The 23,318-nt window shown below is 46.3% G+C and overlaps 1 protein-coding gene across 4 annotated transcripts in view; it reads left to right on the top strand.

Moving 5' to 3' along the window:
* Window positions 1–23,318, top strand: part of raw (NDT-like domain-containing protein raw) — a 168,436-nt gene that overhangs the window by 12,553 nt on the left and 132,565 nt on the right. For 2 of the 4 annotated variants that reach the window (XM_075879336.1, XM_075879338.1), the window contains exon 1: window positions 6,770–6,888. The exons of the other annotated variants lie outside the window; for them this stretch is intronic. The gene's annotated coding sequence lies outside the window, so the exon portion shown is untranslated. Of the gene's footprint in view, window positions 1–6,769; window positions 6,889–23,318 lie in introns of those variants that run through there. 4 annotated transcript variants of the gene reach the window in all.

Genomic DNA, 23,318 nt, shown 5'->3' with positions numbered 1-23,318 from the left:
TAACCTACCACTATGCATAGCCTTCATAGATTACGAAAAGGCGTTTTATTCAGTAGAAATATCAGCAGTCATGCAGACACTGCGGATTCAGGGCGTCGATGAAGTATATATAAACATCCTGGAAGAAATCTACAAGGCATCAACTGCTACCATAGTGCTTCATAAATAGAGCAACAGAATACCAATCAAGAAGGGTGTATGGCAGGGGGACACAATCTCCCCAATGCTATTTACCGCGTGCTTACAGGAGGTTTTCAAAAGCCTAGAATCGGAACAGTTAGGGATAAGAGTTCATAGAGAGTGCCTTGGCGACCTGCGCTTCGCCGATGACATTTCATTGCTGAGTAACTCAGGGGACGAGTTGCAACTTATTATTACAGAGTTAGACAAGGAGAGCAGAAAGGTGGGTCTTAAAATTAATCTGCAGAAAACAAAAGTAATGTACAAAAACCTCCGAAGAGAGCAGCGCTTCGAGATAGGTAATAGTGTCTTGAAGTGGTAAAATACTATGTCTACTTAGGGCAGGTAATAACCGTGGAGCCGAATCACGAGATTGATAACTAGAAGAATGAGAATGGGGTGGAGCACATTTGGCAAGCACTCTCAAATTATGACAGGTAGATTGCCACTATTCCTCAAGTGGAAGGTATATAATAGCTGTATCTTGCCGGTACTTAGCTACGGAGCAGAAACCTGGAGACTTACAAAGAAGGTTCAGCTTAAATTGAGGACGACGCAGCGAGCAATGGAAAGAAAAATGGTAGGTGTAACCTTAAGAGACAAGAAGAGAGCCGAGTGGATTAGGGAACAAACGGGGGTCAAGGATATCATAGTTGAAACCAAGAAGAGGAAATGGACATGGGCCGGGCATGTAGCGCGTAGACAGGATAACCGCTGATCATTAAGGGTAACTAACTGGATTCCCAGAGAAGGCAAGCGGGTTAGGGGGAGACAGTAGGTTAGGTGGGAAGATGAGATTAAGAAGTTTGCGGGTATAAATTGGCAGCAGCAAGCACAGGACCAGGTTAACTGGCGCAACATGGGAGGGGCATTTGTCCTGCAGTGGACGTAGTCAGGCTGATGATCATGATGATGTTGGTCGAAATTCTCGGAGCCCTCCACTATACGGCGTCTCTCATAATCGCATCGTCGTTTTGGGACGTGAAACCCGAGCTAATATTGTATTGCGGTAGAATGGCACGCGGCTTCATACTCCGCACTACGGTTTGAGAAATCATTTTTTTTACACCGCGCTCGAAACATGTTTTTCATTGGGAAAAAAAGAAATTGCGCGAGAACGGAACACAGTGATCTCAATAACACGTGCATTAACTGGCGGAAATGAATACAATCGTCCACATAGTTCATGTTATCTGAAAAATTAGGCAGACCTCACGTACCTTGGGAATCGGTATAATGCAAAGCATGTGGATGGAAGGGGGCTGTGCTGCAACTTTTTTTTATTTTTTCGAAACGTTACGAAGTGGCACTAAAATTATGTACAAATGCACGCACAGACACACGTTAAACAGCCGCATATATTTTATATGGCAAGTCATTTACAGTTGCTTAACGATGCCAACAGTAACATAGAGTTCATTGATATGTGGGGTTTAACGTCCCAAAACCACCATATGATTATGAGAGACGCCGTAGTAGAGGGCTCCGGAAATTTCGACCACCCGGGGTTCTTTGACGTGCCTCCAAATCTGAGCACATGGGCCTACAACATTTTCGCCTCCATCGAAAATGCAGCCGCTGCACGAAGGATTTGATCCGGCGACCTGTAGGTCAGCAGCCGAGTACCTTAGCCACTAGATCACCGTGGCGGGGCAGTAACATGGATATTAACAACGCCAAAAGCGGTAAGCAGATATGAAGCGCTGGTGCTCGCGAGGATGGTAGCCATGGACACAGCTACATAAATCAACTTAAGCGGATGACACCTACTACAAATGACGTTCAACCGACGTGACGGCTGTATCATAGGATTACATATGTAATGTTTATAAAATTATATAGCCAGCACTGCAACCACAATTTACGCTTCACAAATATAAGGTCCATTTGGAAAGTAGTTCTGAGATCTGGCACTGGCTCTGTGGTAGAATACTTGATTGCCACGCGGAATGCTGGGGTTCGATATCAGCTGGGACCCTGACCTTTATTCTTTGCATTTTTCGGATCAACGCTGCCGATGACAATTTTTTCTTGACGCTCAAGCGTTAAAATAACCCATGTCTGTTCTCGCCGTTCTTGAGTATAGATATAAACTGTCAATCACCTATGGCACATACCCACCCGTACTTGTGGTACATACTTGTGGCTCATAACCGCCACCTGCTTGTGGCACATACGTGGTGTTTGGGTATCAAACAGTGACACAACTACAGCGGTCTGAGGTTTATGTTCGCCTCGTTGGACTATATCTATAAACGGAATACCACACTAGCTCACCGTGGGTCCGTGGGCTTTGCTGAATTTCTAGTAAAAACATCGCTGAGTTAGCTCTACAACAGGGGACTATATGAAGCAGTGATCGAAACAGCTTAGCTGTGTCATCGGCAGAATTATTGGAGTAAAGTAGTAAACACACACACGCACACGCACACGCACTCGTACACGCACACACACACACACACACACACACACACACACACACACACACACACACACAGGTAGCTGGTATTTCTGAATATGAACACTGATGTACGAGTGACGGCGAAGCGATTTTCACGAGCGCGTTGACACAGCCTAACGTCCCGAAGGTGAGCCCGATTATGCGGAGTCCCCTGATTACAGTGATAAGCATCAGGTCCATTTTGCCCACCCCTGCGGACTAAGTATGATTGTAAAGTGAATAATAAGCCCGAAGCTGCAGAAAGGTGGTCCGATCGCGACCAACGCCCAAAGACAAAGCCGCAGCCGACCCGCACCTACGAGCCGCTCTTCTTATTCGGTCATCATCCGCTGCACGCCACGACCCCAACGATTCACTCGACCAACGCGTCGAGCATAAAGCATAAACATAAAAAGAGAGCAATGAGGAGACAGCACGGCGATAGAGAGGGTGACCATCTGTACGAAGGGTTCAGGGGGGAGGGGGAAACAAAATAGATAAACTAAAAGCTCAAGGTTGCACTTATAGCCGAAGTGAGCCTTTTGCGGTGTATGCGCGTTCGTGTTTCCAGGGCGACGGCGTTGTAAGGTCGCAGCGCCGTACAAAGGGGGCTCGGGTAGGGGACCATCGATTCGGCCGGCTAGCCAAGGCACCACTGCCAACTCGGCGTGGCCCAGATTATGCGTTTTTTTTTTTTTTCGTAGCGAGAAGCACTTTACGAAGAAGCCCGCCCGTCGCATGCACGAACGACGGCTTCTGCTCGCGCGCGCACAACGGGTCCGATCGATGAGGCAGAACTGACTCTGGCGCCGCCTGCAAGTTGGGAACGGGCCCGGGTTTGAGTTCTGAAACAGGGAGAAAAGAGGAGGGTGTGACACGTGACCCACGTAAACGAGCACGGTGAGTAAGTGCATACAACAAAGTGCTTGCCGCAATACTCACGCGCGAGAGAAATAGAGAGCAAGGGAGAGTATCGCGTTGCGTCTGGAGATCGGCACGACAATTGGATTGCCCCATCATCCGTTCTTCCCTCACCCTCCGAGTCCGCGGCTCCTAGCGCTTGCGCGCCACACCAGAAACACGCGAAAGAATGAGCGATGGCGACGCGGTAAATAAATCGTAAATTGAGCGCGCCGTTGCGCCAGCGCATAGGCGTCATCCCGCCGGATGCAAGGCCCGCAGAGCGTTCCGCCCGAGACGACACACATCGATTCCCACGACACGCCACGAACGTAAGGAGCAATTAATGCGAAAGGGTTAATGGAAAGGACCGCCTCTAGCGTTGCATTCTTGCTACGTGCGGCGTATAATTTTTATAATGATGTGACTCCTTTCGCCAAAGCAACACATAGTTCGCGTTAACAGTTGCGTTGGTTGTGAAGTGACCCCGATTTGTCAGTCAACTATATCAGCTGCATCAGGCCTGTTAAAATAATTGCCGATGTTCTCTCTCGCACTTCATTTGATTCTTTTTTTTTTCACATGAGAAGCTTCACAGGCTCATCTACCGCGTGCTGGTTGCATGTCCCACACCAATCTAACAAATGACGTCAAGCAGTGAGCGGACTAAATTGGTGATGCGAACCTATATAGGTACCGACGCACCAAATTAGCACACTCCCGCAGGTCACACGCACGTTGTGGCGCAGGGCCAGTTCCTCCTAACCATAGACAACACCATATAGTTCTTCCCGTACAATGGGCTGACGTCTTTAAAGATCTGATTTTGTTCATTTGCGTATACTCCTAAAACCGGCAACTTTCATGCAAGTCTATCCGTATCCTCCTTTTCTGTCCCCATTATCGGAACGATGTATAACGCACGTCACCGCAAACAACACGTAAATGCTAGTTCCATTTACGGTCACGATGAAGCTCGAGAACAGAAAAAAAAATGAGAACTGATGATGTAGTGGCGACGCTGTCGATCAACTTTCTCATTTGAATAAGAAACTGGGAGCATGTGGTACATTACGCATAACTGTTCTTCGCAAAGTCAAGACTCCCAAGTCTAGTGGCTAAGGTACACGGCTAAGGTGCGTGACCCGCAGGTCGCGGGATCGAATCCCTGCTGTGGTGGCTGCAATTTTGATGCAGGCGAAAATAATGTAGGTCCGTGTGCTAAGATTTGGGTGCACGTTAAGGAACCCCAGGTGGTCGAAATTTGCGGAGCCCTCCACTACGGCGTCTCTTATAATCATATGGTAGTTTGGGGTCGTTAAACCCACATAACAATCAATCAACTCCTTAAATCGCCAGCGTGATATGTTTATTCATCCTCTCTTTTTTGTTTATCGCGTTGCAAAATATGACACGGAGGGGAAAAATGCGCTGCCCATAAAAGACGTAGACCCCTGGTGCGGTTGAAATTGATGACCTCGCTGGGTAAAGCGTGGAGGTTGTCATTTAGCTGGTCTATCGTTTTCTGTATTTTCTCAGAATCTGCTTTGACAGTGGCGTACAAAAACAAACGGACTAAAGTTTACACGTGCTAAGAATTCTTACGCATTAAGCAGTGCTTTCTTGCTTTCAAATGAACCATCGTGATTTCTCGCGGAAAAACTATATACTTTTGATTGACACGTTGGTTGCACTTGTATTATGGAATGGAAGGGCAGGTGTACAATGCCCAGATGCCATGAGAATGAGGACACTCGCCTTTTAAATTCATACGAGAAGTTTACGTAGGATCTGCGGACGCTTTCAGACTTGTCCAAAAAGTGTTTCCCTCCCTATACCGAGCCAAGCGTGAAAGACTTCAAGAAGAAATTAAAAGTTTGAAACAACACTATCCCTCGCGTGTGAGAACATGTTACGGGCACTCCGGTCGCCGCGGGTCCACGGCGCCTGCCCAGGTGTTAGTCGTGTATCGGTAAGCTACAGTGAGCAAGATATCGCTGAATGAGGCTGCCGTGTAACCATGACAGCCGGACGGACAGGTTGTCCAAACCTGGCGAATACGAAACATCACCGTATTCCGCTGCACTAGTTCATCGCGTAGTCGCCTGTGGCGTCTTCATCTGCCCATGGGCGGCTGACCTGAAACCGTGTCCCTGAACAGTGGTGGACGCCACTCACCCAACACCCCATCCTAAGTGATTTAATAGGAAGGCTTTGTGTTGAGTTACTTACAACCTTTGAGAACGGACCAGCGTTCGCAACGGTCACATCTGCACCGGCGTGAGGAAAAAACGTTTTCTAGTAAAAAGAAAAATACGTCTACCATAGCTTGCCATTCGAAGATAGTCATGCACTCGACTACAAGATTGTTTCAAAGGCAAAGCTTACTGCGAAAGCCATTTGCTTCTTCTCAGTTAATCTCCCCGAAAGCTTTCGACACATCTTTGACGAAGAAACGATGTAAGGTGATGACGTCATAGTGTCATCATTGTGACGTCACTAATTTGTTGTGTCGTGACGTCGTCACAAAGTGGCGTAATCGCATGATTCTGATTTTTCGCATCGTTCGTGTTGGCACCACCAACGCATGACGCCGACGGTCTCTTTTTGGCGTTTGGTGACTCATCTAAAGCTTCTTTAACCTTGCCACCCCTACGTCTCTGTGTCTGCTCTTTGCCTCTCAGTCTTTCTCGTTTCCATGTTTGAGTGGCTTTCTTCGAGTGTAACACAGTGTGGTGACTGCACAGTCTCATCGCTAGCCTCGGAAACCCGCACATGCATGCCGTGGTCCTGCGCCTGCTTTCAGGCCTTCCAACGACCACTTAAAGAATGCTTCACTTGCTCATGGCATAGAGAGTCGGAGTGTACTTAGGGTGATCTGGTGTGTACGAAAGCTGGAAAACAGCCTTAGGCAGTGCTACGAGCAAAAAGAACCTCCAGACATATGTTTAGTGAGTTCTAATTTCAACATGTCAACCATCTGTTGAAATATCATGACACATACGAGCATACGAGGTTCTTCAGCATAGTTGTTTTCACGCCTGAGAACGCTGTTCCATACCGCCGGAATGTTATCGGCTTCGAGGCCATAGGGCTCGGCCAAGAAAGTGCCGCTTCCGAGTAGTCGGCGTTCTGCATCGACTGGAGGGAAGCCACTCCAGTGCCACCTCGGCTCGGTACGTGCACACGCAGCTGCCGCCGGGGTCCGCGTCCGGGGCCGCCGAGGGCGCTGCAAATGCGCCGCCGCAATCCACAGCCGCTTTGAACGCCGTTCGGCCTGCGCAGCCCAGGCCTCGTCCACGAACGGCGACGCGTCTCCGTGGGTGCGGCGATTCGGCAGAGGAGCGCGGGCCTTGACCAGGCACCACGTGAGCTGGTAGTTTTCGCTTGCCGCGTTCTGGCTTTCAAATGGCGTGTCGCGCACTGGGCGACAGCCCGCAAGTTCGCCCAGTGCGCGGCACAGCTGTGTATAACTTCGGGATGGAGTTCCGCTTGTTCGAACTGAGAGAGTTCGTGAGCTTGGTCAGAACTGTGGAAGCTTTTCCTTCCTACGTGTTTTGTTGCTATTATAGTCAACCGGCTGCGCTAATAATATGTTGATTCTCTGGATTGTCTGAAGTTTTTCTTTAGTATGATAATGGCAGAGACGTGTTTGCGAATGCGCGCGCTGGTTTATTAGTAGCACCTTGAGGGCCAGTTTTCTGAAACCTCTTACGCAAGGATTGTTTGTGGGAGAAAGTGTCAGATCAATCAGTGCTGACACCGTACATGTTATTAGCGGAACCATTCTTTTTGGCAAGACTCTTTTACGAAGGAAAATCTTTGTTGATTCGTCCCGTGAGATTTCGTCCTCGGCTACTTGTAGCTGTCATGATCACACCACTTCTGAGGCTAACAGTAAAGGCGGCATTGCTGAAGGCTTCTCTGTGCGACTTATATACACGGGAACCTTCAGGAGCTCTCATTCATGGATTGTTCTCGTTGGAATTTCTAGTACGGTCTCTCCTCATTGTTTCGCCTCAACTCTTGTTTTCGCAGCCACAGACACAATGAAGTGGCGCTACTGCTTACGCACCTGATAACGATAAAACTCGGAAATTGCGGCTGAAAAATACGCCGTCCCAGCCTCCATTCTTTCGGAGCTGGTTTCGTTGTTATGTTCGCGCGTGAAGGAAGGCTTCCACCTACGTTAAACATTCACAGAGCCGCGCGAAGTGCTTAAAAAACAAGTATACGCCGATCGCAGGATGGCAGCTGCGCGTCTGACCCGCCATGAACCCGGCTGAAAACAGCCTGCCACTCTCGACTGACTAACCTGGATGCAATATTATAGAGCGGCCGCCCACATAGAGGCTCATGATGAACGAACGTGCCTCCCTTATGCAATGAGCGCACCTCGCGCGAAGGCCGACACTTGAATGACAACACAGCTGTGTCAACCTCTCTCGTCGTATACGCTGCTATCTCTTTTAAAATGCTAACAGTAATGCCTCAATGGAAATTTCCCCTTCAGAATTTCCTTTTCATACAATCCCTGATTGAAGCCGAGCTTTAATGAGCTTTTCAGAAACATTGTTTAAAATTCTACTTGGTAGGCGCGAGTTAAGAATTCTTCCAGCTCTTAGCGTGTGTGTGTTTGTGTAAAAAATTTGCTTCGCGTTTACGCCGAGGTGCCGTTGCATTCAGTGGGCAGGTCATTTATGTACTTAATAAGGCGAAAGTCTTTGATGCCGAATGAAACAGGAACATTGACTGTCGGCGGCGTCCACGTTCCACGGCTACACTGCGAGTGATGCAAAAAAAAAAAAAAGAGATCCCGTGATGACGCTGGCATATGACGTCCTCATGACGTCACATATTGTCAAAATTTATGACGTCAACATAATATTATCGTAGAGTATTCCATATTCCGTTAGGTCACGTTACGGGTTGTCGTAGCGACAGTCTGACAATTTAGGGATCTGGTGCTGATTTCCCGACTGCGCCCGTGGTGTCCATTGCTTGTGCGTGTGCGTGTTGCACATTCATTCATGAGTCACTGTTACATTCATGAGTCACTGTGACTCATGAATGGATGTGCACCACGCACAAGCACAAGCAATGGACACCACAGGCGCAGTCGGGAAATCAGCACCAGCTCCCTAAATTGTCAGACTGTCGCTACGACGACCCGTAACGTGACGTCACATGATGACGTCATCACGTGACATCACCGCTTGATCAAAGGTGGCCTGATCACAAAGGTAGTGCAAAACCCTGTGAAGTGTAGAAAGGTTGAAATGCCTCAGACCCTTGAGGCTGTAATAGAACCACGTTCGGTGCAGAAATATACTGATTTTTTCTTAATACACTTTTCTCACACTTTTCTTTTCTAATACACTTTTCTAATACACTTTTCTTCCGAGGAGACTTTTCTGACGTAGCTGTGCTTGGTGCAGCTGTGTATGTTTTGTGTATTGCGAATATACTTCTTTTCTTTTTCTTTTTTTACCCAAAATTGTGTGAACCTGCAATTTTCATGTTCATTTCCTGTATCCTCCCGGCTATAATGCCTGTATGGGCATTGTTGATTGATGATTGATTTGTGGGGTTTAACGTCCCAAAACCACCATATGATTATGAGAGACGCCGTAGTGGAGGACTCCGCAAATTTTGACCACCTGGGGTTCTTTAACGTGCACCCAAATCTGAGCACACGGGCCTACGACATTTCCGCCTCCATCGGAAATGCAGCCGCCGCAGCCGGGATTTGAACCCGCGACCTGCGGGTCAGCAGCCGAGTACCTTAGCCACTAGACCACCGCGGCGGGGCTGTATGGGCATTGTGGCTAAATAATTAAATAAACAAATAAATAAATAAATAAATAAATAAATAAATAAATAAATACAAATAAATAAATAGATAGATAAATATCGGAGGGGGCGTGTCAGGATCAATACATCGACTGAGAAGAAAAAATGGCTTTCAGCTTCTCCTTGTCTTAGGTGAATGCATAAGGAACTCTGTAGGTTTTCGTTTATTTATTTATTTATTTATTTATTTATTTATTAATTTATTCACTGTTAATGGTTTTGCTCGCAGTAGTCCACATCTAACTGATGGAGCAACTCTCTGCGCGCAGTTTCCCCTATCTCCAATTCGTAATAATTCAATGCCATTAAGGCGCAGACAAAAGTGTCGAACACATATATCAAGATTGCGAGAACAGCGATGAAATAACGCAGTTGACAATTACGAATATTAGCATGACTTATTCCTTTGAGGTGCCAAAGTTCTGTTGGCCTAATTCACACTTTTGTGTTCGTTACCCCTCTTTTCCATTTGTAGGTCATACACACGCTAATATTGTGTTCGTTATTAAGAAAGATTAGGTGGTTTTTGCTCTTATGTGAACAATCCTATACAGTGTAAAGCTGCTTTCTTTTTCCAAGTTCTCAAGAGGCTTTTGTATCTGCTTCCCACGAGAAGATTGTCAATAACAAATACGACAATATTTTTTTTGTGGCTGCCAAACCTATAGATATGAATTAGCCATGGTAATATGAACCTCAACTTCCCCACAGCATTACAGGTACAACAGACCAGAACAGAAATACGACAGAGATGAAAGGCAGGGATGTTAACCAGTTAAAAAAAACTGGTATGCCACCCTCCATTGGGGAAAGGGAAATTACAGATTGAAATAGACGTATGGAGAAAGAGTAGAGATTCCGAGCACACACATAATAGAGAGAGCAGAGGATGGCAGGGAGGTGAACAAGACGACAGGATCTGGTACGCTACCCTGCACTAGGGTTGAAGAATAGGAAGTTGAAAGAGAGAGATAGAAATGAAAAATAATAACTAAAACACCACACAAAACACACATGAGAGCATTCTACTCTACACACACACACACACACACACACACACACACACACACACACACACACACACATACGCGCGCGCGCATTTGTGTGTGTGTGTGTGTGTGTTTGTGCATGAGACGACGTGAATCAGTAGCTTTGTAATTATGATGTTTTACATGCCAAACCCAATGTTTCGTTATGAGGCACGTAATAGAGTACTCCAGGTTAATTTTCACCACCCGCATCTTTAAAAAAAACATATTCTCCTAATTTTCCGGGCGTGCTGTCGCCATTGTTATAAGCTCCTGATGCGAAAGTCCTTTGTAATCACAGTTGATTCATCAAAAAAAAATATGCAGTTCAAACAATTCTGCTTAAAAATTTTCAGTCATCAAAAAACATTCGAAGGTCTAGTACTTCAGATCGTAAGATTTTATTACACTACCAAACACCTGCCCTGAGTTTATTTAGCCATTGTTTTCTAATTTTAGCGTTCTCTCTCTAATGCATCGGCACTTTTCGTTCAAGGGGATTCGTACCGTTTCTGCCAAGGGAAATCACAGCATTGGTAAAGCATAGGAGCTGCCCTTTTGCCTGGAGGCGACTAGGATGCTAACGTGTCCGCGTAACATAAGCATTTACACCTTTCTGTGAGCGAACGAATGGTGAACTGCAGTCTCTAGACCAGCTGATCAGACCTGTTTGTCATCGATTACATGCAGCTGACGATTGACGAGTTGACAACCCACCTGTTGCCGCACTGTAGATCATTTGGGCTGCTCAGAATAAGGTACTGCTTACTGCTCGCACGTGATACGGCCGTGCACTACTTGTGGAAAAAGACAAAGTAGAAATTGCGACCGTTATTGAGAAATATTAGCAGTTTCGCAACGTGTGCGTGAATAGCGACGCCGCTGCCAACGAGCTGGGACGTCCAAGGACTCCTGCTTGACTCTGGGAGTTGGCCGGGAGCCGCGCTAAGCGGCCGACGTGCGACGGCCTGCGGAGCCGGGAAAAGAAACGGGTCAACACTGTCGGCATCTCCAAACATTGTCGCATGCATTAACGAGTGAGTCGCGCCATTGCGTCCGCTTTCGAGCGCCGCAGAAACCCGCATAGGCCGGTGATCGTGCTCAGCGCGCATCAAAAGGCACGGGGCAGTCTCCCCAGGCAGGGCACGACATGGTCCTCCACGATGGGAGTGGGAGGGGATTCCCCTTCGCACAGCTCGGTGCGTATATATTGCCGCCGGCGAGAACCACGGCTCTGTGTGGTGCCGCGCCCATTGCAGCACCCAACCCACGGCACGGGGAAACCACCGTAGACCCGCGCCGAATCGCGTGTTTCTTAGCCTGTGGGCATGTTTGACAAATTGCGGTGCATCTCCAGATGCACACTGTTTGTAGTACGTATTCCGTCACCACTCTGTTTGACCATGAAAGTGACGCGACAGGCTTTGTCCGCACGCTAGTCTTATAGCAGTGGCTCAGTCAGAATACTATGTTAATGCGCAGCTATTCCCTTGTTTACATTCCCAAGGTTTGGCGTCCAGAACTCGCTCTAGAAGCGTTACGGAGGCGCAGTGGAATTGTGAAACGTGGGATGAAGCCTCCAAACATAAGGAGCTTTTCTGTTCATTCGATCAGCCTCAAGCAACTCGGCGACTAACGACACTTTTCAACCATCGCCCTTTCTTACACTCCCTCGTGCAGTAATTTTCGAGATGTCACGTATATAAGAAAGAAACAGTTAGTGATCTATCACCTTAGCTATTGTACGTCCATCCGCAGCAAGCTTTTGTTTTCTGTAAAGATAAGTTCGTGATACCCATCGGAGGAAATGGCTGAATCGTAAAGTTTAGCTTACAGGGGGGACACCTTAGTTATAAAAGACGTAGTATAAAGGTTTAGAGTTAATTTTTGACAGGTCTGGCACATTCTTCAACTAAATTTACTCACACGAGCGTTTTCAAGAAGTACTTGTGGATGACCACTCCTTGTACTCATCTGTATACTCTTTGTACTCATCTACCCATGCCTATACACAGCGCTAGAAAAGAGGGGTGACGGGAATTTTGTATATATGTTGAACAAGCTGATCTCGCGCTGTCCAGAATGCCAACGTATAAGTACATGTATGTACGTACCACGGTATCACATGAAAGTCCCGCATTCCCTCACCAGCTGTGCCAATGCAGTGGCTGACGAAGCAGTTTACAAACACGATCCAGTTCTCGTGCCACTACCTAATCTTTCTGAACTGCTCGGACCATTGAAGGAATCGGCCTATGTCTTTCTGTAGTGAAGATCGGCCATCTCTCTAAAACGTGTCGTCTTTTTGTTGTAGGTGCTGGTTGCCGATGCATGTACGTGATTTTTCGTTAACGGCGTAGGCATGTTTCTTTCTGCGTTTGACTTGATGATGTAGTACCTGCGTAGACATGGGAAATTCTGGGCTTAAAAACCAATCAAATGTTCATTGGCCTTCATCTGCTAGTCCCTCCCCAACTGAAGCCCCAACTTTTTCTTCTGTTTCGATTAACGCAGGAACTCATTCATTCCTCTTGCCTTCTGCAAGCCTCGGAATTGTGGCAAACAGTTTTCAAAGCCAGTGGCCAAAAAAAAAGCGTCGGTGGCCCTCCTGGCCTTATCTCTTAAAAGTTGCTGGCAGTTTCAAGCTCATTGCAAAAGAACGGCATCACCTCATGCAGGACGTTGCAGCAATGGCGAGCCTGTGTACTATCCGTGCCACGCTTTTACCGGCGTCCGATATGCGACACTGAAGTCGGCGAAATGGAAGGAATTGTGTGTTTTGACCTAAGAAACAAAAACTAAAACAAAATAAAACAAAACGCGTCTACGACTATCATGGGTTTGGCAATGAAGCAAGAGTGCCATCATTTACTGGTTAATTCAATTCACAGATATTTTCTACGTGTAATAGCATTATTATAGCTTGCATGATGCGGTTCGGATGATTGTGTGGGCTGTCGGGATCCGAGGGTCACGTCATCAACGCGCCTATTTAATTGCTTAGGAGATATCATACGCCACATTTTTTTCCGATAAGTACCACCTTAACATTCAATGAATCAGTGAATGTCATTTAGTCTAAAGATGGTTTTACGCCTATAACAATATCTTGAATAGCATTATTACAAACTGACGTATGTTGTATCTACTATGGAGGCAACAGTTACGATAAGAAAGCATCTAGAAGAGACTTCTTTTCAAATAAATTTAGCTTAGGGGTATTACATGTTGCTAGCGCTTTAATTGCGATTTCACCAAGCCACGAAAGCTTCTTCTCCCTGGAGTTCAATCCTCGAAGGAAGAAAAATGATAGAGGCCCCTGTGTGATGCAGGTGCACGTGAATGAGCCCCGGGTGATCGAAATTTTTGGAGCGCTCCACTGCGCCGTCTCTCATAATTATATTAAGGTTTTGGGATAATAAACTCTAGATATTATTATAGTTCAATCCTCGACCATGCTACAAATATTGGCCAGCCTTTTGAATTAAGTTGTTGAGAGAAGATTGAAAAGCTTTTCCCATCTTCTCAACAACTTTTTTTAGATATTTTCCACAGTTGAGAATTCGCAAAAGCTTTTTTGGAGGAAGTGAGGTTCAAGGTTTCGTTCTTCTTTTTCTCTTGTAAAAAATGCCCTTTTGCACTTTGTCCTTATCAGCAGATGACCGGCTACAGGAATGATGTATGTACATGCAGCATGCTCCTCGCGGCACCATTTATGATGTTAATTATGCGTTTTGTGTATCTTAATTATTATTTTATTTATTGGTGTGAAGCAAAGAGGGAGTTCTTAAGGGCTACTTTTTCTTTCCTAGACACTATGTTCATGAAGTGTAACAGACAATAATTCCAAGGAAAGTGCCGGGCATGTTATTTGTAGCAAATATGGTATAAATCTGGAGAAAGTAAAGTGGGCGAAAAGATAACTTGCCGCCGCGGCAGTGACCGAACCTGCAACCTTCGAATTACGTGTGCGATGCTCTGCCAACTGAGCTACAGCGATGGTCATCCCTCCGTTAGCTCCATTGGTTATATCCGTGCACTTAAACCAGGAAATGCCATAGTCAGCGACGATCGAAGCAATGTTGGTGAGGGCGAAACACTTTTTTTCTGCCTGCTGGCGTCACGTAGCACGTGATTTTTTTACTAGCTGGCGGCTGACCGATAACCCCTCGCATATTATCCAAAGGCATATTGCATACCTGTTTTGTGAGCTACCGTGAACATTTCTAATGGGGGCAGCGGGCTCGTCAAGCTGTCGGAATACAGCTTTTATCAGCCATTGCTATGTATGTTTCTGAAATTGACGAAAAAACGTTCATTGATTGATTGAATCATGTCATGTCAGTAGCTAAAGGGGCGTTAGCTTTGCGAACACGGTTGAGCAGAATATATCATAACAGCAGACTCGCCTACTAGGTGAAGAGTGAGAGAGAGAGTAAGTAGTTGGGGAAATAAGAACAAAAATGACACTATTTCCCGCCTCCCGTTGTGGGAGCATGGCTCAGCACTTTTGGGGATGGGAAGGGGAAGTAAAGACGATCGGAAGAAGAAGAGAAGATATGTAGAAGTAGTTGAAGGCATGTCAAGGTAATATCTTGTCAGCGCAGGCGAGATCACGAAGGTAAAACATTCGGCTATATATAGTGACGAGGTCTGCAGGAACCGCAAACTCGAGGAACGTTCTCAGGGCCGGTATCTTAGACCGTGTGTTCACATTTGTGGCAAGGAGACCGAGTCACCATGGCGTATCGTTCAGTGGCGGCGCATTCTCGTCACTATAAGAGCCGGCTGCAGAACTGCATGCATACGTCAAGCAGTGCACGTTAAAGAACCTCACGTGGTCGAAGTCGATCTGAAGCCCACCAGTACGGTGCGCCCCTCAAGCACGTCGTGGTTTTGGCACGCGAAACCCCATCAATTTCTATTATTGCCAGAAAATTGCGAAAGACACCTTGCCAGAAAGACACCTTGCCAGAAAATTGCGGGCTGTAAACCCGCAATTTTCTGGCAAGGTGTCTTCAGGACCGCCTGTCACGCAGTCGCATGGCCGGGCGTGAGCAGTTGATTGCAGGCGCCTTGTTCGGGATTTCAGCTGGCATGCGCAATATGCGCAGCTGGTGCGCTGAATCGAGCTCGTGGGAAACAACCCTGACGTGTGCATATTTAGTGTCAGTATACCCAGCCGTTGATATAACAGTTTGCCGGGCGGAAAAGCAACGCGAAACGCATCAGTCACTCGCTCGACTCTATTTTCCTCGTCCTGTAGAAAATATACATTTGTACCCGAAAAAAGAAATTGGTCGCATTGCCAAGCCATAGAGGGCAAGATATCTCCAAATTTGGTGAGTGACTGCACCCAGCAGAGATTTATCAAACATGCTGGGAATGTATAGCTCATGTTTCGTATAAAATTTTGCGCTCAACATGCGCAAGCCTATTTCGCTCTACAGCTTCCTTCCGCTGCGTGCATAGACGATGGTGCTGCGTGAAGCTTTATTTCTATAGACAACGCAAGAAGTGGGCGGATATATGCGTGCTTTCAAGGTAGTTTCTAGCCGCACGCGTGATTGAGGCTGCAATTGAAATGTGTCCCCAAGTTTACGTAAGAGCGTTGTAAGTGCTTACAAGTGTCATGATCTCACATATTGCGCGTTATAAGCTTCGGCGCCTGTCTTTGTGTGTCTGAGGCCAGCCGTCATCGTGGTAGAGTTGTTATGGTTGAAAGTGAACATTCAGCAGATAAGTGTCTGATTGGAAGTAACAAATTCTAAAGGAAAAGAGAAAACTGCAACTAAATTTTGCTTTAGAACACACGGCATTTCAAAGCCTGACCGAGTTCCTTTTCGGTCGTGAGAAGGCCCGAGATGCTTTTTACTTTTAGGTCGTGAATATGCTTGACCGCTGACTCGAAAAGCGGATTTTCTCGTGACCGCCATGGGTGTATTTCAATAGAGGAAAAACGATCATGCAAAGGTACACGTTAGAAATCTCGAGGCAATCAAATTTGCAGAGCGTGCACAACTGCATGCTTGCCTCTTTATCAAACCATGGTTTTGGCACTTAAAACCACGAAAGTTATTATGTCTGAGGCCAGGTGTTATATGAAGTAGACAGACGAGACACAGAATTTTATTAAGATTCTGAGGACCACGACCACCAAATCTCAAGGAGGTCTCACGTCGGGACGGGAAGCCCGATCCTCATCACCACGTCACGGGCTCTCTGGACGTTAATGCAAAAGTTTCGAGCTCCTTAGCGCAGAGCTCCTCTCCTCTTCGGTCGCGCGTTGAGAACTCTGTAATGAGGACACTTCCAGGGCACGTGGTCTAGCGTAGATGCGGTGCCACAAACTGACCATGTTGGATCAATGGCTTCGATGAACTGGCTGTGGGAATGAAGAGTGGGGAACTACCTGGTCTTAAGTATGCGGGGGGGTGGGGGTAGATGCCTGTGCCCTAGGCCGTGGATATAGTTTCACACGAAGAAGGGGCAATACCTTTCTGTCGTGCTGTTAATATTTCGTCACCTCGTTGAAAGTTAACGTCCCTAAATACCACTTGGTTAGAGTCTGAAGATCGCCCAGGCTGCCCAGCACGGTGAGTATGTTCGCGTGCTCGGGCGTGGGTGATCTCTTTTAGAGTGGTCATGGAGGCCATCCGAGGTGAGCCGGACACGAAATGATGGTGTGAGAAAAAATATCCCTATGACCTAAGATGCTAGTTACTTCAGCTGATTCAGGGGGGAAAACACTGCGTTCGCAAAGTAGGCGTCGCTTCAGTCGCGTGCTTTGCAGAGGACTAACTTCGTAAACTTATTTCGCAAAGTTTTGTCACAAGCGTGCTACCTTTTAAATTTTCTCTGCCCACTTAACTTTATGCCTCACGCCCTTGCCTTCTTTTGGAATCGACACAATTACTGTGGATGACCAACGATTACGTTGCCTTCACATTACATGTCCGGCCCGTCCCCATCCTTCTTCTTCATTTCGACTAAGATGCCATTAATATACCCGTTTATTCTCATACCTTTCGGGGGTGACCAAAAAAGAAGCTTCATAACAATTGTTAGGGTTTTAACACCCCAAACCGCCATATGATTACAAAAGATGCCGTAGTGAGGGTTCCGGAAATTTTGACGAACTAGCACCTAAATGTAAGCACACGGGTGTCAAGCAGTTTCGACTCTATTGAAAGAAAGAAAAAAATGCCAGGCATGCGTGGAAGGCGCAGCGCAGTCATAACAAAAGCTAGAAGAGCGGCCTTTCAGAGCCTTTTCTGAACACTCATTTGGTAATTGCTGCGAGCACACTTTCTTGGTGCCCACACTGGCATTAATAGTCATAATTTCTGGGTAGTATAGGCCGACATTCGCTATGCTATTTTTCGTCATTCTTCTGAGAAGGGTGTTATCCACTAAACACTTGGAAAGAATTTTTTTTCCAATCGTTCATGCAGTGGCTAACGACGATGAGGAATTATGCCTGAAGTGGGTATGCGCTGCAGCTAATGGGTGATTGAAAACAAGCTTTTGTAATGGGTTGGAGCATTGCAAGACCCACTCGTTACGCTATTCACATTGTGCGACGACTGGATGTTCTTTCACTGTTCTAAAACGCTTTATAAGTCGTAATAACGCGACTCCTTACCCAATATGAAACCTGCCTGAGGCAACACGTTAAAGAACCGCAGGTGGTCGAAATTTCCGGAGCCCTCCACTACGGCGTCTCTCATAATCATATGGTGGTTTTGGGACGTTAAACCCCACAAATCAATCAATGCCTGAGGCAAGTTTGCCAAGAAGGCTCAAGCACCGGCGTCGCTCAGTGGATACGGACGGGGCTGGCACGCAGCAGACCCAGGTTTGAGCCCCACTGTGCCATCGGTACTAGGCCTTTTTTATCATTTCGTGTGGTGTGGTTACAGATACCGGCGACAGCGGTGGCGGACAACTACAACGCCGCACGTGACGCGAGTTTTGATCTCACAACAGCTTTCGCTATAAAATGCGGCCGCCACGGCCGGGATTCGATCCCGCGACCTTCGGTTCAGCACCCGAGTGCCTTGGCCAGTAGACAACCATGGCGGGTCAAAAAAAAAAGGGGGGGGGGGGGGTGTTTGAAGGTCGATTTTTGAAGTCATGTCTTATTGAAGTGTATACCAAAGACAACATGAGGTAAGCTGCTTGTTTAATTGAATTGAAGAATGAATATCATAAGGCAAAGATGAAGTGAAAGTCGGTGCCAAACTAGTAGTAATGAATTCAACCCTTCCTCTCAAGAAGTGAATTAATTTAAAAAGCAAGGCACCGTCCCATTCGTGGCCTATCCCCCTAGGTGGGTTGCGCCAAGTTCTTGAGGAACCAACTAACCAACCAAGATGAGATTCGGTATGATGTATTCGAACTACCATGTATTCAATCCACATGTACAGCTGTCGAGCTTCCGTGAACGGCACAGTTTTCCTACTATTCCTTGGGTATTTATGTTTTCAATGGCCGGTTAGTAAACAGTCTAGATGCAATCTCCAGTCCAGGAACGAAGGCGCGCCTGTCGCTCATCTGTGCAAGAAAGTAGTGCGAGGTGGTTTCCGTTGTAACCATAAATAAGTATACTTGTTCACTGCTAAAGTAAATACTGCGAATATTATTAATTAAAAGCTGGTCGTTTCTACCTAAACTGTTGCGTTTCCCATGCTGGGATGTCGGAAATATTCGGTCGAAAACGTGCCGAACATGCATCTCTCTAAGAGTATCACCTAAACCTGAGATGTGCAAGAAGGAGCTTAAAGTCACGGAAATTAGCAAGTGCGATTGGACGGGCCATCTATGAAAGTTTACTGTCGGTAGGACTGCGATTGCTGTAGGTGGGGCTTACGACAGGGTTGTAACCACTTGTGATGCGTATACCGTTGTCCTATACCGAATTATTGATCATGCGGACCTAGCCAGACAATTTGCCAGTCCAAGAGGGTTGTTTCATTTTATTCATTGAGAATATTTAAACATACAATGTGCAGGTTGAAAGGACTATTAGCAGATTCAGTCTGCCCGATTTAGTGCATCCAAGCATACGCAAGCTCAAAAAGTTTCCTGGTCTGTGTGTGTGTTTTTTTAACAGCTGCGAATTGTACTACAATTTATCTATTTCGCTCGCTTCGTTAGTAATACTATATATTGACGGTGTTTCACGTGCATTGCCAAGAGAACGTTGGCGTTATAAACATCATCGTTATATACATCATTATAAACAAGCATGAACAGTGCATTATAAACAAGAGCCTAATCGAGCGAATAGAATCAGCACATTATGCCGGGTAATATATCTCGCTTTACTTGAAATGCAAGCTTTGTGCACCTTGGCAGGGTCGGGACGCTTGAGTATATGGGTCATGGCATCAAGTGAACTTTGGGCAACCACAGGTGCTGATCATATGCGCATGTTAACAAGTCGCTTCTTCGATGCCTGTAACTCACTAAATCAGCACGGTAATGCAGGACACGTATCTCGCATGCATTCAGCTCTGGCGAGCAGCATAAACTTAATGAAGATGTCGGCGAAGCTGAATCTGCAAATTTTCTTCGTATATACATTGCCGGCAAGCTGTGAATGCATAGTGGTTCATTTTATTCCCAGAATTAAGCAACAAAGGCCACTGTACTGAAACCTTGGCTCAGAACTAACTCAAAGACCCCCTCATCTTTTTTTTTTTTTTTGGGGGGGGGGGGGGTCACACACTGGGCCTTCATTTGGGATTGCAAGGCATCTTCCGCTTCGTCCACCAAAGCACACTCATTCACATTCCTCTGTCGTGTTTGTGCACTCTGAAATGCAGCGCTGAATCCCTAAAGTCAGCTTCATATAAACTTCCTCGTTCTGCTGAACGTCCTTGATGCGTACACTCGTATTTCATTTTATTTATACAGGCAAGCTCTCTCTATCTCTCTCTCTTTCTCTCTCTCCCGGTTGCATTACATTCCACCATGTCGCCAGATTCTAAATGTCCTGTGCAATAAATACTGATCATAGTTCGGCAAAATTATTGTTCACTTTGCTCAACGTCCCCTGAAGCGGCTGCCGTTGATGAGTTCAATGCTGCCCTTTCGTCACACCACCACGACCTTACCCTTGGGCGAACATTTCCGTCCTCAGTCTCGCCATACCCATGCCCCCGACCCGCATTTTATCCTTCCCAATTTTTGTATGCACGTAACGTGTACGAACTATATTTTGGAGTCGATGTTCGAAATGAGCGTCGCATCTGCTGTGGGTGAGGCGCCTGAAGCTCTACCACTCGTTTCCGCCATAGCAGCAGTCGAAAAACACAGATGTGGAGCCAGCGCTCAGTTTTCTTCGATTAATTGGGCTCTCGTGTTTGTGTATATATAATATTGGTCGCGCCAGTGTGTGTACACACACACGCATTATATATATATATATATATATATATATATATATATATATATATATATATATATATATATATATATATATATATTCCATATGTTTCCATAAAGAATACATATGTTTCTCATATATTTTCCATATATTTCCGTAAGATTCTTATGGAAACATGGAAACATACGGAATTATTGGACATCGCATACGGAACGTTTCAGTAGGGATATATATATATATATATATATATATATATATATATATATATATATATATATGTGTGTGTGTGTGTGTGTGTGTGTGTGTGTGTGTGTGTGTGTGTGTGTGTGCGCGCGCGCGCGTGTGTGTGTGTGTGTGTGTGTGTGTGTGTGTGTGTGTGTGTGTGTGTGTGTGTGTGCGCGCGCGCGCGTGTGTGTGTGTGTGTGTGTGTGTGTGTGTGTGTGTGTGTGTGTGTGTGTGTGTGTGTGTGTGTGTGTGTGTGTGTGTGTGTGTGTGTGTGTGTGTGTGTGTGTGTGTGTGTGTGTGAAGAGAGAGAGTGCAATGCTTTCCTGAAACTGATTTTGCGTAAGCGCGATGGAACGGGGCAGGGCGCTGGGTGCTGTCGAGGCGACGCTGCGGCCACTGGAAAGAAGCACAAATATACCGATTTAAACACATTGGCACACTGAGTAACACATTCACAACTTCTCGAGCTATACATATACAAATTCAAAGCGACTCAACCAAGGACGATTCCCGAAGTCTGCAGATTGGACGTAGAGAGCGCGCGCGTATTCGGCGACTTGAGTGTCGTGCTGAATTTATCCACATTAAAACAAAGAAGAACACTGTCACAGAAGTTCGCATTTAGCCCGTTAGAAGTCATCCATGGTGAGACTACATGATAACGTTTAACCCAACGTAATGCTACGAAACGTGAGTGAATCGTCTTGAAGTAGTTTATTTAGTTTGTTTTCTTGTTAGCATTTTGATGCCGGCCTCGGGTGGCGATAGTGGAGTGCGTGTGTGCCAAACGGCGAGAGTGAATGGTTTTCGAGTGAGTAGCGATATCGCGTTGCGTTGTCTTCCCTTATACAAGTTCCTCGCTTATAATGCACTGTGGGGTAACCTAGATGTGGTAGAAGTCACCGCGATATCTGAAAGTATCTCGTGCTTCACGGGAAGTATTTCCGGATACGCTTGTGGTGAGGTTAAGTACCGCTGGAGCTGACGCGGATTTCCTCAATGCGCGTTTGGGGCTTAGCACCTGCGGTGTAGTTCATTCGGCGATTCCAGCGAATCAAACCCCCTGTGAAAGGCTCGATGTCTTTCAAACCACTTTGTGCGTATTTTCTGTTAGAGCTCAAATAAACGACTTGGTGCTTCGTATACTTGTACACACATCGATGGCGGCCGAAAGGCATGCCTTCTATTAACTGGCCGCTTTCGCTAATATTGATACACACCGTGATTTGTGGTCACCTCCTTAGTAAAGACGTTTCAATGAACGCACGTCGAAGGCCTGTACTCGCAAATCACTTGCTACCAAGGGGTTTTTGCGAGAACGAGTGCTATCTAACTGCCATCGCGGTCTGTTTTCTTTTTTTATGTTTCTTTATGAATGAGACAGTTTACTGATAAAATAGTGCTAGAAAACATACGCTTTCTTTTTTTTTTTCGCACGGTCTCCCACCTTCGAGATATATATCTACGGCAGTGTATACACACACGACCGACATCGTTCTGACTTTCCCGTCAGGTCACTATCAAAGTTGGCGGCAGTGCCACATGATATTAACGGCCTTCGCAGCCGGTAGTCTGTCTATAGACCCTACGTAGCCGGTTAGTTTTGAAGGTCGACGAAGCCGAACTATTCCACGTCGAAGTGCATAGGAGAACTAAGAAGGGGAAAAGGGGGGTGCTCGCACGCCGATGTGGAACGGTGTCTCTAGCTATATTGAGGAATTGAAACGGAGGAAAGCGTAGACAAAGCACAATCGTTGGTGTACAATTGGTCACAGAAGAACCAGGCTTTGCGTCGCAGTTCAAAGTGAGCATACTGAACGCTACACTAGAAAATTGCGGCATATCTATGAAGTGAATGACGATGCGTGGGCGAATCATTGGGATAGCTCAGGGTTACCGTAAATCACCTGTGACGCTGACCTGAAGTTGTCACAGACGAGGTCTATGGACGTTCCTCTGGTGATTGTCGGTTGCAGGGCTGCCACTGGTGGCTACTTTTTGCCAAATGGGCAAATCGGAGAGGCCCGTGGTGACCTAAAATTACAACTGGCGACATAGTGAACTTTGACAATTTTTGGCTTAGGCCTCGACTGGGTTATGCATTCGATGCTCAGTGGGGTCTCAGCGTGCGAGTGACATCTTTTTCTATTTTTCTTATCTTTATACATGCAAAAAAGTGCACTGTGGCGCAATTCAGTACAAGTGTTCTATTTTTCGTGTGTATCTCTTTAAGTCAGCTTGACCCCGGAGGTACTGGTGCATACGCTAGCAAAATGCAAGTCAGTGGACTGCTTCACGT

This window comes from Rhipicephalus microplus, chromosome X (assembly GCF_043290135.1).
Source record: "Rhipicephalus microplus isolate Deutch F79 chromosome X, USDA_Rmic, whole genome shotgun sequence".
Classification (NCBI taxonomy): Eukaryota; Metazoa; Arthropoda; class Arachnida; order Ixodida; family Ixodidae; genus Rhipicephalus; species Rhipicephalus microplus.
Note: the sequence above shows the minus strand (reverse complement) of the source record. Positions and strands in the feature narration are given on the sequence as shown.